Below are 17367 nucleotides of genomic sequence, written 5' to 3'. Positions count from 1 at the left end.
CTTGCCATTTGAGACAATATGGATGGACCTTGATGGTTTTATGCTAGGGGAAATAAGTTTAGATGGAGAAAGACAAATGCCATATGATATCATTCCTATGTGGAATATAAAAGCAAACAAAAGACAATGAAAAAAGTGAGCAAATCAAACTAAACAAAAACAAACATATAGATACAGAGAAGAGAGTAGCGGTTACCAGAGGGAAAGGGGTAGGGTGGGATAGGGCTGGTGAAATGGGTAAAGGGGATCAGCTCCATGTTGATGGATGGAGACAAAATTTTTGGTGCTGAGCATGCTATAGGGTGTACAGAAATGAAAATGTACACATGAAACTATACATCAATGTTACCTCAATAAAAATAAATCTAAAATTTTTTTTAGAAAGGTAGCTATTGTTTGGGGGTAGATACAGTGGTTTGTGGGGTAGATAGCAACATTTCTAGTGGTTACTCTAGTTAATATCTACAGTGGGATATCTGATCCAGGACTTTTTTGCATTAGTGAAAAGTATTACCTTACCCTACCCCCAACTTTAGTGAGACATAATTGACAAACTTACATACTTGAAGTGAATACCATGATGATTTGACATATGCATACGTTGAGAAACACTACAATCAAGTTAATTATCACATCCATCACCTCACTTTGTTAGTTATCATTTTTGTGTGTAGGGATAATGCTGAAGCTTTACTCTTAGCAAATTTCAAGTATATAATACAATATTGCTAACTATAATTATTATACTGAATAGTAGATTAACAACTTTAAAATACACAATATGGCATTATTAACTATAGTGACTATACTTTATATTTGGTCCTCAGAACGTATTCATCTTACAATAAAAAATTTTTATCTTTTAACCAACATTTCCCCATTTCTCCCAAACCCCAGTTCTTGGCAGCCACTATTCTACTTTGCTTTTATGAGTTTAACAATTTTTTTTTTTTTAACATTTCATATAGAAGTGATACTATACAGTATTTGTCTTTCACAGCCTGGCTTATTTCACTTAGCATAATGCCCTCCAGTTTCATCCATGTTATTACAAATGGCAGGAAAGCTTTCTTTTTTTTTTTTACGGCTGAATAATATTTCTTTGTAATATATATCTAACACATTTTCTTTACCCATTCATCTACCAGTGGACATTTAGGTTGTTTCCATGTCTTGGCTATTGTGAATAATGCTGCAATGAACTCTAGTGTGGATAGCTCTTCAAGATACTGATTTTGTTTCCTTTGGCTACATACCAGGAAATGAACTTGCTATATTATATAAAAGTTCTATTTTTAATTTTTTGAGGAACCTGTGTAAGGCAATGGCAACCCACTCCAGTACTCTTGCCTGGGAAATCCCATGGACAGAGGAGCCTGGTAGGCTGCAGTCCACGGGGTCATGAACAGTGGGACATGACTGAGTGACTTCACTTTCACTTTTCACTTTCATGCCCTGGAGAAGGAAATGGCAACCCACTCCAGTGTTCTTGCCTGGAGAATCCCAGGGACGGGAGCCTGGTGGTCTGCCATCTATGGGGTCGCACAGAGTCGGACACGACTGAAGTGACTTAGCAGCAGCAGTAGCCTTGTTTTCCAGAGTGACTGCACCATTCTATACGCCCATCAACAGTGTGTAAGGGTTCTCTTCTCTCTGTGTCCTCACTAATATTTGTTATCTTTGGTCTTTTTGACAGTAGTTATTCTAACAAATATGAGGTGATATCTCAGGGTGGTTTTGATTTGCATTTCATGATGATTAATGATTTTCAACACCTTGAAAAGATGTGCTTTAAGTATTGAAAATACCCTGCATGGGACTTCTAAAGTCAGAAAGACTGAAAAAACTTGAAGGCAAGGGTATATCAGTTTTCATGTTTATATTCCTAGTGATTAGCACTGAATTTGAGCTGATAATGAATTATTGAAAGACATTTTCATCAGTATATATTTATTGATTTATTTTTCAAACAAAAGAATAAATGAAAAGTGTGGAGGAAAGCCAAGTTAATTATAGAACTGGGCAGAACTTCTTTTACTGGGGAGGGGCATGAGTGATCTTTCTGAGGTGATGAAAGTTTTCATAACTTGATCCGGCTGATGGTTACTGAGTGTGTATATATATAAGTAAAAATTTCTTAAACTGCCCACTAAAGGTTTATACACTTTACTGTGTGTAAATTATACCTCCAAATCAAAATTAAAATCAAACTAATGAGTAAAGCTGAATGTTTGAGAAAAAGCTGAGTCTTTGGAATGTTTGACCAAATTCTGTGCCTTGTTTTTTTTCTCTTACTAAGCAAAGAGACTTAAATTTTTTAAATTAATTTATTTTTTATTGAAAGATAATTGCTTTACAGAATTTTGCTGTTTTCTGTCAAACTTCAACATGAATCAGCCACAGGTATACATACATCCCCTCCCTTTTGAAGCTCCCTCCCATCTCCCTCCCCATCCCACCCCTCTAGGTTGATACCGAGCCCCTGTTTGCATTTCCTGAGACATACAGCAATTTCCCATTGGCTATTTTACATATGGTAATGTAAGTTTCCATGCAATGTATGGAAAGACTTATATTTGATTTAGTTTTGGTGGAGAATAGACACATATCCTATGTGAAATTTGTTAGCATATTGTCTGTTTCTGAAGAGTACAAAATTGTTACCAGAGTTTTGATAGTAAGTAAAGGGTAAATTTTCAAAGCTATGTTCACTTTATCAACTGACAAGTTATTCCCTGGACCAACTGAAAATAGAAAATTTATCTAGTTGACTTCCTAGACACTTCTTGATCATATTTGCAAGCAAAGCACAAATTAAGGCTGTTGCAGTGATTTGAGGAGTGATCATTCTTTTTTCCCTCTAAGGATGGCTACTTCAGTCTCTTTCTCAAGTGTGGAAACACCTAAACTTTATTTAAAGTTTCTTTTCTAAAATATGGAGAAGGAAATGGCAGCCTATTCCAGTATCCTTGCCTGGGAAATCCCATGGAGAGAGGAACCTGGTTGGCTGCAGTCCAAGGGGTCACAAAAGAGTTGGACATGACTGAGCAACTTTCAGCTTCTAAAATATTTATTTTTCTGGCTGCATGGGTCTTAGTTGCCACATGTGAGATCTTTCTTTGTGGAGCATGGACGCTAGCTGTGACCTGTAGCCTCAGTAGTTGTGGCATCTGGGGTAAGTTGTTTTGTTGCCTGTCAGATCTTAATTCCCCAACCAGGTATTGAAACGATGTTCCCTGCATTGCAAGGCAGATTCTTAACCACTAGACCACCAGGGAAGTTCCTAAGTTTCTTTTTTCCTCCCCCAAACTATAATCTTTTTATTTTGTATCTTAGTACAGCTGATTAACACTGTCCTGGTAGTTTCCGGTGAACAGTGAAGGGACTCAGCTAAACTTAGCTGGACACACCTAAAGTTAAATTCATTACTTCCCCAAAGTTGTAATTGATCCACAGTTTATCTACAGGTGGTCCAGTTTCCACCCATTTCTGACATATGTAGTCCAGTTATCATTTGGTTGGAGAAGGGCATGGTAACCCACTCCAGTATTCTTGCCTGGAGAAGTCCATGGACAGGTGAGCCTGGTGGGCTACAGTCCATGGAGTCGTAGAGAGTCAGGCACAACTGAATGATTAACACTTTATCATTTGGTGGCTTTCATGTAAATTCAAAAACATTTTTCCCATGGTCAAGTTGGGTTTCAGAGATCGCATTTATCAAGTCTTGGAACCTGACCCATTTTGGTTGTGGGATGCGTGCGACCGTCTGTACTCCCGACTCAGCTCTCTGGCATGGTGTTTTCATTTGAACACAGGAATCCGATTGAGTTGTACTAGCCCCGAACGTCTACTGAGGTTTGTTTTTTGATTATAGGCCAGGTCGTGGTGAAAGGTAATTTTCTAAAAAATAATTTTTTTGGAGTATAATTGATTCCCTGGTGGCTCAATGGTAAAGAATCTGCCTGCCAATGCAGGAGATGCAGGTTCAATTCTTGGGTCAGGAAGATCCCCTAGAAAAGGAAATGGCAACCCACTCCAGTATTCTTGTCTGGAAAATCCCGTGGACAGAGAAAACTGGTGGGGTACAGTCCATGGGGTTGCAAAGAGTAGGACACGACTGAGCGACTAAGCACAGCACAGCATGGTAGCTCTATTTTTAGTTTTTAAAGGAACTCCCATACTGTTTTCCATAATGACTATACCAACTTACAATCCCACCAACAATGTAGGAAGTTTCCCTTTTTTCCACACACATTTTCTAGTTTTGAATGGGTATGTTGAGTAGAATTTGAGAACAAGAATGGTACAACATAATTTGTTATAAATTAAATAACAAAGACAATCTTTAATCAAAACTTTCCATGTTTAGAACTCATTTCTTCAATAACTATAAGAGGGAAATTATAAGTTTATTACCCCAAACCATGAACAGAAGTTTCACCAGGACAGTTAAACACAGGAATTTAATTGTGGCATTAGTGTGCTACTTTGTGAATGTAAAAGAATTTTCCTTCTGAGTTATTTAATGCACTTCATGCCCTAAGTGGTCATCCCTGAACTTCACTAACTCATTTATTCTACCTTGTTCAAAACTCATCTATGCTTCTTGAATGAAAAAAATCCATTTGAATAACCTCAGTTCATAGTTTTCCAGTTCTACAAATATGTGATCAATAATCCAGCATTTTTGGTCTATTGATCCAACAGTGGGCCCAGACTGTCTACCAAGGCAGAAAGTAGTCAAATTGTATCTATCAAAGATGTGAGAGAGACAATTTTTACATTGGAAAGCTGTTGGAATAGATCTCCAAGATTCCTTCAAACTTTGCCATTTTATGCCTGGGCCATTTTTAGGCTAAAATAACCAACCAATAATGGCAGGGCCCTTTCTTGAGTTTCGTCTAGACATTTCGCTCCTATTGTCTCTAATCCTCAGAACAATGTGTTAAGATTGGTACTATTATCCCTGTTCTACAGGTGAGGACACAGGGACTCAGAGCGGTTAATTTAACTAGCGAATTGTTTATTTGAAATGCAAAACCAGATCACTCCAATTCCAGAGTTCATGCTCTTTCCATTGTACTTGCCTTGGGTGTTGTAAGGATTCTGGGAAATCACCGCGGTGTGGAGGGACATAATGTTCCCTTATTTTGTTGTTCTCTTTTATGACACGGTTTATCACATGGTTAAAGCAAAAAGCAAGAACAGCTTGTGACTAAGGATGTCCTTGCTTCTCACTCAGAAGCGGCTCCCATGCTTCCTCTTTCGGCCCCATGATCCAATGAGGCTCCCGTTCGTCAGGATGGTGATATTCTACAATCTGGCGTCATTGGCTTTCTGAGAGGCAACAGGTAAGGAAACATCCCATTTCTCAGTGAAAAGTCTGCATGTGAGTGGGTCCCTGAGGAATACAAAGAGACCATGGTACCTTCAGAGAAGGGTCCAGGCAGCACATTCTGTACCGTCTCTCAGGGGCTCAAGTCACGCCCTCTTTGCCAATCATGTGCGTCCAAATGTCTCATCAGCTCTACATGTCTTAGTTGGGTTTGCCTTGTTTTCTGCTTCACAGGTGGGAGCAGCTGGACTTGATAAGAATACAGTCACTAAGTCATGTCCAAGTCTTTGCGACCCCATGGACTGCAGCACGCCAGGCTTTCCTGCTTTTCACTCACCCAGAGTTGGCTCAAACTAATATCCATTGAGTCAGTGATGCCATCCAACTATCTCATGCTCTGTCGCCCCCTTCTCCTCCTGCCCTCAATCTTTCCCAGCATCAGGGACTCGACAGATAACTGATTATCACAACTAACTTTTAGATGGAGATCATTCTGGGCTTGAGGACACCATAGTCTCCTGGTTCTAACTCTCTCTCTCCTGACAGCAACTCAGATAACCCACAGGATTTAATCCCCTCCCCTCCCCGTCCCGCCCCCGCCTCAAATTCAAACAAGCAAAGAAACAAAAATCCTGTATTCCATGGAAACAATCTATGGTATCTTTGCAAAGAAACAGATATTCATCTTTGAACAGTACAGGAAGAGCAAACATAGCCTTTAAAGCCAGTTAAACCAGCCTAGCTTTGGACTGAGCCTTTCCATTTATTGTTTTATAATCTCAAGCTAGTCATTTCACCTCTCTGGTTCTCTGCTCTTTATCTGTTAAGTGGGGATAATAATTTTGATTTTACAAGGTTGTCATGGGGGAAATCAAGGTCTCTAGTAAGGCACCTAACAGTGCATGGCAGCAAACCCTTGGGAAACGCTGCCTTCTTCTGCTCTGCCTCCCCAGGTGCACTGGCTTTCCTAGGAAAAGGTTGTTTAGAAGGTGAAAAGGCCTTTCCTTTCCATTCATTTAGGGGCTTCCTGTAGCTTTTGACTTTTAAAAATATTAAATTGTTTATGTTGTATGGGCTTTTAAAAATAGCTTAGAGGGCAATCCAGGGAACTCAACTAAAAAAGGATTATCTAGACTCTACAATGACTGTAGTGGAAAAAGAATGGAATGAAAAAAACAGTGAGAAGGCTGAAGAAACAGGGATAGTGCTGTATACATTGTTTGTAAACAAGAACACTTTCTACACACATGTTCCAAACATCCCATTATTTTGCAAACTATGTATTCTTCTTTTCATGTATGGGGCTGCTGCTGCTGCTGCTAAGTCGCTTCGATCGTGTCCGACTCTGTGCGACCCCATCGACGGCAGCCCACCAGGCTCCCCCGTCCCTGGGATTCTCCAGGTAAGAACACTGGAGTGGGTTGCCATTTCCTTCTCCAATGCATGAAAGTGAAAAGCATGCATGGGGCAGTTTAAGTTAGTGATGTGATCCATTCATCCTGCCGTGTTTCATTTATATTTTCTTCAACAGTGAAATGAATTGAGGAAAACAATGCCCTTATTCTGTGAACAAGAAGAGGAAAGAGAAGAGTGTGTGTGTATTTGTGTGTGTGTGTGAATGCTCCCCAGAATTTGGGAGTTAGAGTAATTTTAACCAATCTAACCACAGACTTCTTTTGAAAACCTCTTAATAATGTTCAGAAACAAAGCCTAATATTAAGGGCAGGCAAAAACTCTGTGGTCCTCTCTATTAAAGACCAACCTTTCCTCTCCTGCTTCAGTCTGATTACCTCTGGGGAATGTGCTATTCCTTGGAACGAATCAACCCTGCACAAAATAAGAGAGGTTGAAAAGTTTAGGACGTGGAAAATATGTGGAATTTGCTCTTGAATAATGATTTGTATTTTTTCTTTTGCAATAAATATGACCAATGACCCAGATAGAAGGATGGCAATTACTTAATGAATCAAGCTTCAGAAATGTAAAAACACTTCATAATAAAAATGAAAGCAATAATAGTAGGAAGCCAAGTTAAGTAAACATGGGTAATGCTCCTTGTATCTGTACATTTACAAATTCCAAAGCCGTGACTGTGAAAGCGATTATTCTAGCGATAGCTCTGTTCTTGGTTTCCATTGCTTGTTGAGTTGGTTCTTCCGAATTTGAGGACAAATAAGGCTCTGTGCTGACTTCTCTCATGCATTTGGAAGTCAGTAGCTGGGATGATGTGTCACTAAGGTAGGACTGGGATTTAGTAGTCCCCAAGTCTCTGACAATCATTTACCTGTGTGCAAGGCGCTTTTGCCCTAACAATCTCAGGTCTCTCTAAGTAAATCATTTCTAAATCTGTTACAGCCCAGGTAGAAATCTTTCTTGCTCAATGATATACTTAAAATCTGCTGTTCATGTGATGCTATCCTTGACTACTGACCATGCCTTGACTTTGTGCAATGGGATATGCTTCCAAACTTTAGAGAAAAGGAGAAGAAACTGCTAAAGGGGCAGGGTTGGGAGAGGTGGCAGAACTGTGTATGCACAAATTCTGGCCAATGTAGAGCTGTACTTCATGGAGCCACCAACACAAAGGTATTTGTCTTTTGAAAGACTTGTTGACAGCTATTCCCTTAAAAGCATATGGTGCCACCAGGTTGGTAACTTTGGGAAAGTCACAAATTTTCTTATAAAACAAGCTACTGAATTGGATGATATTTAGGATACATTGTGGGATTCCCTGATAGCTCAGCTGGTAAAAAAATCCACCTGAAATGCAGAAGACCCTGGTTTGATTCCTGGGTCGGGAAGATCCCCTGGAGAAGTGATAGGCTACCCACTCCAGTATTCTTGGGCTTCCCTTGTGGCTCAGCTGGTAAAGAATCCACCTGCAATGCAGGAGACCTGGGTTCGATCCCTGGGTGGGGAAGATCCCCTGGAGAAGGGAACGGCTATCCATCCACTCCGGTATTCTGGCCTGAAGAATTCCATGGACTGTATAGTCCATGGGGTCACAAAGAGTCGGACACGACTGAGCAACTTTTACTTTCACTTTAAGAGACATTATGGGAGTAAAAAACAATTTGAAGGTCAAGAAAATCTTTTAGAAACTAGAGAGAAGTTGGCTGTTAAAAAATAAATAAATAAAAGCTTGGCGTTATATTCCTCCCTGGTCTCGGAGTAAACTGTAGTATGTAGGAGATTAACCTGAATTATTTGATGGCTGTGTTTACAGTTGTCTCTTTTCTCCTTGCCAACGTTTCCCAAACATTAGTGCACGTAAGAACCACCTGATAGGCTGTAAAAAGGCAGCTGTAACTCCTGAGATTATTTCGGTAGGTTAAGGGCAGGACCTAGGGATCTGCAGTTTTAAAGAGATATTAAAAAAAAGAAAGATACCAATGCAGGAATCACTAAAAATCACAGTATTTTTAAGGGGAATCTTTCTGGGAGTTTGGGGGTAGGTTGATCGGCTAGAGGGGAGGGAGGGAATTCTTAACAGCCTGTCTCTGCTTAGGGAAGTTCTGATGTTGCTGGTGGGGAAATATAAAGTATCCCTCACGTGGGTTGAGGTTGAATCACTGCCAAAAGCTGTGGGTCGGTTTCAACTACAAGCAACAAATAAATAAACCCACTGAAAAGATACTATTAGAGAAGAAAACGGTTCTAGTGTCCAAGAAATTAGTGGAATGTAAGGGAATTAACTGAAGGAGCATGAGGATAAGAAAGATTTTTTTATCAAATATCTAAAATGTGCCCAGTGCTTTATATACATTGTCTCTTTTAATTCTTATATTTGTGAGCAAAGATAGTCCTATTTTGCAAATGAAAAACCTGATGCTGATGGACCCAGTAATTTTCAACCCAACTGCACATTAGAATCACTTGGGGTTGGGGGAGGCAGGATCTTTGAAAAATTACCTCTGCCTAGTTTACACCCCCAGCAATTTTGGTATCATTGGCTGGGCATTGATACCTTTATAAGTGCCCTGGAGATACTAATGTTCAGCCAAGGGTCAGCATCACTGATATTAGCCAAAGTTCACAGGATTAGAAGGATTTCCAAACCATCACTCACAATGCACCTCCTTTGATCTATGTACATGTGTGTTCAGTTGTGTCCGACTTTCTGTGGCCCTGTGGACTGTAGCTCACCAGGCTTCTCTGTCCTTGGAATTCTCCAGTCAAGAATACTACAGCGGGTTGCCATTATTTACAGTAGGGGATCTTCCGAGTCCAGAGATTGAATTTATGTTACCTATGTCTCCTGCATTGGCAGGCGGATTCTTTACCACTAGCGCCTCCTGGGAAGCCCTTTGATCTATTCCGGACACAATTCTCTGTTCAGGCCTGAACCTCTGAGGTAAGACTGTGCATGGAGATCTGACTTTGTTAAAGATGTGCTCAGGTCATGGAAACAAAATCTTAGGGGGAAGTTTTGAGTAAGATAACATACTATTTGGTTATTACCATGATCCTGGAGGTCACTGCTCTTGTTATGATCCTCTTTATAGATGAAGAAACTGGGGTCTGTGCTGTTTGTAACTTTTTTACACTCTCAGGGACAAAAAATTATTATTAAACTTAGAATAGCAGAGTCTTTGGAGAATACTGATTTCTTTGAAATATATCACACTTCGTCTCTTAGAAGTTAGTTGACTTGTTTTCATCTACTGAGTAAGCACAGTTTGACTATCTTAGAGTTTTGTTGCTTAGTTGCTAAGTTGGGTCAGACTCTTTTGTGACCACATGGACTGTAGCCTGCTGGGCTCCTCTGTCCATAGGATTTTCCAGGCAGGAACATTGGACTGGGGTGCCATTTCCTTCTCCAGGGGATCTTTCCCCTCAGAGAGTTAAGAATTATCTATTTTCAAAGACTTTCTTGAAAACATGAAATCTTCAATATATTTATTTGAGCCCATGACAAAATCATGTAACCTTCTGAAAGTCTTAGCTTCCATGACTGTCAAATATAGGCAATGGCATCAAGCATATCTAAAGATGCCATTTTACATGCTTTTTGAAAAAAGACTCTATTAAAGGAAGAAAATCCATCTTTTTTCCTACCATATAGAACATCAATATTAATATTGTAGTGATACCTTAATATTAGTACTAAGGTGTGTAACATTTGGCCTACCAAATTTTCAATTTTATTTAAAGATAGACTATGAAATAATAACATCAGTATTCATTGATGTAGCATTATACAATTGTTTTTCATAAATTTCTACTGTCTTCTTCAAGCATTTAATCCTATTGTTATTGCATCAGTTTAGGGGAAGGGTGAGTTAAGTTTTCAGGTAGGAGACAGATGACATGAAGGCATTCCAAATAGAGGGAACAATATATTCAAGGGAAGGAACTAGTACAGTGTGACTAGAATGTCAAGTGTAAGTGGTTGAGAAGTAGGTAGCACATGAAGCTAGAAGGGTAAACAGCGGAGGGTCAAAAAGGGTATCATTTTATGTACGTGTATAACTGAATTGCTGCACTGTATACCTTAAACTAACATGATACTGGAAATCAACTATACTTCAATTTTAAAAAAGGGCATCATGTACCAAAGGAAGAAGAATTTTGAGCTTTTTCTTCTAGAACCTTACTGTCCAATATGGTAGCCAGTAGCCACAGGTGGTTATACTGAGAAGTGGAAATGTGATGAGGCCAAACGAAAATGCTCTAAGTATAAAATCCTCATGAATTTTCAGTCTGAAAAAACCCTCTAATCAATAATTTTTATGGTATTTTATGTTATTATTATATGATTATATGTTAAAAACTATTATTTTGGATATTTTTAATGAAAGAAAACATATTAAAACATATTAAAATTAGCTTCTTTTTACTTAAAGAAAACATTGCTACTTGAAAGTTTAAAATGACATAGGTGGCTTGCATTTAATTTCTACCAGCCAGGCTGCTCTAGATCAGTGTCTGTAGGCCAGCACCACACTTTGTATGGTCAATGAGCTAAGAAAGGTCTTACATTTTAAAAAAATTGCTGTGGGAAGAGGAGGAAGAGAGACAAGAGCTGCATGTGGCTTAAAATCTCAAGTATTTACTATTTGGCTCTTCACCAAAAAAGTGTCCTGGCCTCTGCTCTAGGTTCTGAGTGATGTATTGGCACCAACCAGGAGCTTGTTAGAAAGGCAGAACCTCAAACTCTAACTCCAGATTCACAGAATCAGAATCTGCATTTTAATAAGATCCCCAGGTGACTCAGATGCACATTAAAATTGGAGAGGCACAAGGGTAAATGCTAGAGAATCACTGAAAGATGTCAAAGGAAGAAAGTGGAAGGTTTATTCTCTTACACAATAATCCTTTCTTTTATACTTAGAATAAGTCAAATTATCTAATTACTTTGTAATATTTTTGCTGAAAGGATGGATAAATATTTGATTTTTAAAATACTAATCTTCAAAAAATATTCTGAATTGACAGTGTCTGAGATTTTTTCAATTCTGTATTTAAAGCAAATCAAGTTCATGAATGTTGATATGATTCAATAACTTCAAAAATTTCTTTGGAATGTGAATCACAGTAAGCAATATTTTTTACTTTGATATCCAGTGTACATATAGATATATTTAACTTAAATCAAAGTTTCACAAAGTATTTAGCTTTATTAGAGATATGCTGCCATCTATTCTATTCTACTCTACTCTATTCATAATTTCAGTCCATTACATTCGTTTTTAGACAGTTAACTCAGGGAAGAAAATTTTTGAGATGAATCTCACAAACACCCATTCTGCTTGGAGATAATTTCCTTACTGTGTTACAGAGAGTTAGAGTATGTGTTGAATATGGTGATTTCACTGAGCTGAGGAGATGAGATCAGACTTGGAATACTGAAATGGCTGGAACCAGGACAACAGAAATGAGGGAGTGAGGGGTACCCAGGAGACCATGTTGGGGTCATCGATGAGTCTATGGCTGAAGTCTGGGTATTCATCAGTGCAGGGTAAGACCACCTGAAAATTACTAGAGAACAGCTACTACACAACCGAGAGCAGAATAGATCAGGGCTAAGCACGTTGAGGGGAGGGTATGCAGAAAGACATTGGTGTTTTCAGCCCTGCCAGAGAAGGAGATAACAACACTTCTCTTAGAACCCAGAAAAGACAACACCTAGAATAAGACCAGCTCTAGGTCTGTCCTAACAAAGCCAATCCATGCCTCCCCTACACCCCTAAACGAAGCTCCAGGGGAGAAAAAAGCCTGTAGAACACTGATCTCATTAGCTTGGGTAACATTACATCCCAGGCTTATCTGGTTAATTTAACAAGGACAACCTCGGTAAAAGAATATGGCTGGATATTCTAACTAAAGCGCCTATTACAACTGAGGTTGAAAGAGAAAGTCGAAGTGTACATTCTATGGCTACTGCAGTGAAGGGTATTATGTTAGCTTACCCTCAAATCATTCATTCATTTATTTTTTTGTTCATTAAATAATTCTGAAGAGCTAGTATTGAGCTGGGATACAAAGACTTTAAAAAGGTAATTCTAATTCTCGTGATGCATACAGTTAGTGGGATAGTTAATGTTTATCTATGAAGCTATTCCAGGTGATAAGGACTTTGACATTTTGTAATTTCCTTATATATCTAAACAATATTTTCAGAGTCATATTTTTTCTTGGTGTTACAGATAAAATAATGCAATTTTTCCCACTCATACTTTTAACAGTTTTACTGAAACAATGATTTAACAAAGGACAGAAAATCTGTTCTACTGTTCAAGATGTATGATTTATTACTTTGGTAATATTTTATCCTAAGATAAATATGTGAATTAGTTTCCAAACTATCCTTATTAGATTTTTAATTCTGCATTATTATATATTTCAATTACATTTGAGATTCAGTTGGAGCCTAACTATAACATTTTATTAGAACACAGAAGTTAAGACAGTTTATGTTATTATTGTTTTTTGATGTTAGAGATTTTTTCAACAAGATTTTTTCCATAGTGATTCAGTGTGAAGATTCATCTTGAATTCTATACAAGGGTGAAAATTTCCTTAAGTATGAAAGTAAATCCAAATAAGTGATCCTCATTGAAGTAGTGTTTCTGTGACATGTACCTGCAGACTGCATGGTAGGAAAGCCAAGTTTAATAATTGCTAAAGTTCTGCTATATATAAAATGTATTGGGGGTTGTGGTCCATGTAGAAACAATGAACAAGCTCTGTTCTCTCTGATATCTCATTGTAGGACGTATATAAAATAGATAAAAATTTATGTTCTAAGAAGGATTGGGAACTACCTCTTCAGCAATGGTGTCACTTGTTTTGTATCTTTCAGACAGACTCAGTTTAATCTTACAATCATTTGTCTTAATGTGCCTTATCTAGGTGTTAGTCTATAGTCAACTTTTGTAAGGAAGCAGAGTGTAAAACAAATATACACATATATTATATACATATTTATATATATATTAATTAAACTTTTTATTTTGTTTTGGAGTATAGCTGATTAGCAATGTTGTCATAGTTTCAGGTAAACAGCAAAGGGACTCAGCCATACATACACACGTATCCCAGACTCCCTCTCATAGTCATATATATTTTAAAATATGTAGTCTGCTGAAAAATAATCTAAATGAAGTCTTCTGAGGCCTCTGTGAATTCTTTCCCATTATTATTCTTTTTCTTTCTGCCACATTCTTAATGTTGGTTGGAAGGATAACTTAGACTAAAATGCCAACAAGAAAGATTATTATTATTTTAAAAGTTCAGCATGTGGTTTGTGCCTACTTCTGCCTCAGTATACAGTGGGACTGCTCACTACAAATGGCCATGATAATGGAAATAACAAGATGTCCTCAGGTCCCACCACTTGGTGTGAAAAACTCAAAGGGAATGTAAATCGCCTAAATGATGAATCTCAATCTTTTTTACAGCTTTCATACTTATGAAAAGACTGTGGATTCGTAGCATGTAAGAGAGGGAGATGATTTTATTTTGTTGAAATAATTCAAACATCTGCTCCTTACTTTGAATAGATTTTGATTTATGTGCCTGTACAAACTTGATATCTATAAAGCTGACTAGCAATGTAATATTTTGAAATTTTATTCTCTCTTTGCTTTAGGGAGCTCCAGAACCAGGAAGTGACTAATGATATTGCATGAGATAGATTAACTTAATTCTTTCATCATCAATTTTTGTTTGTGACTACATAGTAACAACCATGAAAATAGAGACTCAGTATTCATTGCTTGGAGCAGTTCTACTTTCCTGTTGTACAGCAGTAAGATGCGGCTATGTTCCATAACTTAAAGAATGCATACATCGCCCACAAGGATCAGAATGAGTCAGCAATATACCCTTATGCAATGAAAGCAAAAAGAAGAAAAGTAGAGTTTCCAGCTTCTGACTTAGTATGATGTGAATGGATGGACTCCCCAACCAAGCAAATTGATGCTTTAAACTCAATGTCACCTTAATAAATATCTGTATAATATTGGAAGAACATGTTTTGCCACCATCTGGTCTGTTTCATCTTGATAATTTAAGTCTTAAAGGAGAAACTCTTCACTTTTTATTTTTGCCTGATATCCTTTATACTCACTCCCATAGGAAAGGATAATGTTTATTTCTCCCCATGTTGATGATTCCAATAACCAGTGTTGAATATGTGCAGAATTTCATTCCCATTTTAGATCTATTTCTCATATTATTTTTCAAATCTGATGTTTTGTAACAGCTAAAAGAAACAGTGATTGCAAGTTATTGTTCTTTTTTTTTTGTTTCTCAAAGTTCCACAGTTTCTCCCATTCTTTCTCTCATTTATCATTCTTTCCTCCATTATTTGCTTTCTCATTCTGAGGAGACTCATACAAACTTTCTTTAGTCAAAGTATAATTTAAGTTTGATTTCATAAGTTGATTATTGTGGGACCGGATGACAGAAGAAACTTCCAAAAGAGCACGCTTAATACAGGAAGTGAGGTTAATGATTCAGTAGGCGAAACTTGTATCTGACTCACCGTACCACCTAATGAAGCGCTATATTCACAATAGAGATTTAGTAAATGTTTGTTGTCTGATTACTATGCCACTGATAAATCCTGAGTATAAGGAAAATGCCATGTAGAAATCATCTATTTCAGTTCTAAAGATTAGGAAACAGAAGCAGCAAGAAACCAAATGACATGTTTGATGTGTGTAGTGAGTTCGTAGTAGAAACATTTCTATTATTGGCTCTGTTTTTGTCCTGGCATGTTTTCCTTTCACCTCTATCTTTCTCATCTTTTAAAAATTTACATTATATCACTACATATATTTATCTTTGAAAATCTTCTTAGATGACTTTTGTAACAAGGCAGTAAAAAAGAATTGATACCAACGCTTTAGATTCAGAAATGTACCTTTGCCATCTAAACCGTATTGCTGCTGCTGCTGCTGCTAAGTCACTTAGTCGTGTTAGACTCTGTGCAACCCCATAGGTGGCAGCCCACCAGGCTCCTCTGTCCCTGGGATTCTCCAGGCAAGAACACTGGAGTAGGTTGCCATTTCCTTCTCCATATTGAGGATAACACAAATTGGAGGCCAAGTTTCATGAAGTTGATCAGAAACTATGAGTAATCTATAACAACCAGTTCAGTCTATCAAAGACACAGAATCAAATCTGCTATTGTGTAGTGCTTTTCAATTGTTCTGGTAGCCTCTGAAAAGTAGTCCATTCTTGAAAGCACTCTCTGAATTACCTTGCATAGTTTAGCAGTGAATCTTAAATTTTCAGGAAGTCTAAGACATCATGAAAATGCACATACATGCATACCCACTGTATTCTACATATAATTTCAATAAGTTTATAAACCCCTGGATCTGTTTGAGGACTTCTCATAGCACCACGACAGAGTAAGAATCTCTGGTTTATAGAAGCAGTTTGTGAACCTACTCTTGTTGGTTCATTTGCCAAATTTTTTGTGGGGGGAAGATGGAGGTGCCATGTTGTCTAATTTAGATATCTGTTTTATGAAATCTTAGTGGAAAAATTATTTCCTTTCAAAATAGAGAATACATTTAAAAAATCTGTGACTGCCATTGCACAGGCTTAATTTTCCTGTTAGAATTAGATATTAAAAAAAAACAAAACACTCATATTGGATGTGATTCCTAAATGTAGACCCCTACTACCAAAGAGTCATCATAATAATTGGAATTCTTTCTAATTCCAGAAATAACTAGAGCATTTTTTAAGGGGAGAAATGACCTAGATCAAGAGTCAGCAAAGTAAAGCGAGACAACCAAATGGGTCCTGCTGCCTGTTTTTAGAAATAAAATTTGTTATTGCCAATGGCTGCTGCGTTACAGGAGCAGAATTCCTGAATTTCTGTAGAGACTATAGAAATGGCAAAGTCTGAAATATTTGTCATCAGACCCTTTGAGGAAAAATTTACCTACTTCTGCCCTGTATCATTCTAATTAAACTTGTCTCAGCCTCAGTGCTATTGACATTTCAGATTGGATACTCTTTCTTGTGGGGGACTGTGTTTTGCATTGTAGAGTGTTTAGCAGCTTCCCAGAGTCCTCCTGTGGGGCTTCCCACGTGGTGCTAGTGGTAAAGAACCCACCTGCCAATGCAGGAGACATAAGAGATGCGGGTTTGATCCCTGGGTCAGAAAGATTCCCTGGATGAGGGCATGGCAACACACTCACTTCAGTATTCTTGCCTGGAGAATCCCATGGACAGAAAAACCTGGTGGGCTACAGTCCATAGGGTTGTAGAGTCAGACATGACTGAAGCAACTCAGCCCTCACACATGCTGTGTCCTCCCTTACCCACCCGACGCCAAGAGACCTTTCCTGCCTCCCATAGTATGTGTGTTAGTTGCTCAGTCGTGTCTGGCTCTTTGCAACCCTATGAACTGTAGCCCGCCAGGCTCCTCTGTCCACGGGATTTTCCAGGCAAGAATACTGGGGTGGGTTGCCACTTCCTTCTCCAGCCCCCCTCAGTGGTAATGGATACTCAGGGTCCTGGTTGAGAACTGGTATTCTAAGTAGATGGTTCTTTCTTCTTGCTTA

The 17367-nt window shown here is 38.2% G+C and overlaps 1 long non-coding RNA gene across 1 annotated transcript; it reads left to right on the top strand.

The window, feature by feature from the left end:
- Positions 1-5225: 5225 nt before the first annotated feature.
- LOC122447406 lies at positions 5226-16413 on the top strand. Its single transcript, XR_006271216.1, has 3 exons — positions 5226-5351; positions 9606-9689; positions 14430-16413. It is a non-coding gene; the product is annotated as an uncharacterized LOC122447406 (long non-coding RNA).
- The last annotated feature ends 954 nt before the right edge of the window (positions 16414-17367 follow it).

Source organism: Cervus canadensis, chromosome 9, assembly GCF_019320065.1.
Source record: "Cervus canadensis isolate Bull #8, Minnesota chromosome 9, ASM1932006v1, whole genome shotgun sequence".
Taxonomy (NCBI): Eukaryota; Metazoa; Chordata; class Mammalia; order Artiodactyla; family Cervidae; genus Cervus; species Cervus canadensis.
This window is presented reverse-complemented; position numbering and strand designations above follow the sequence as displayed.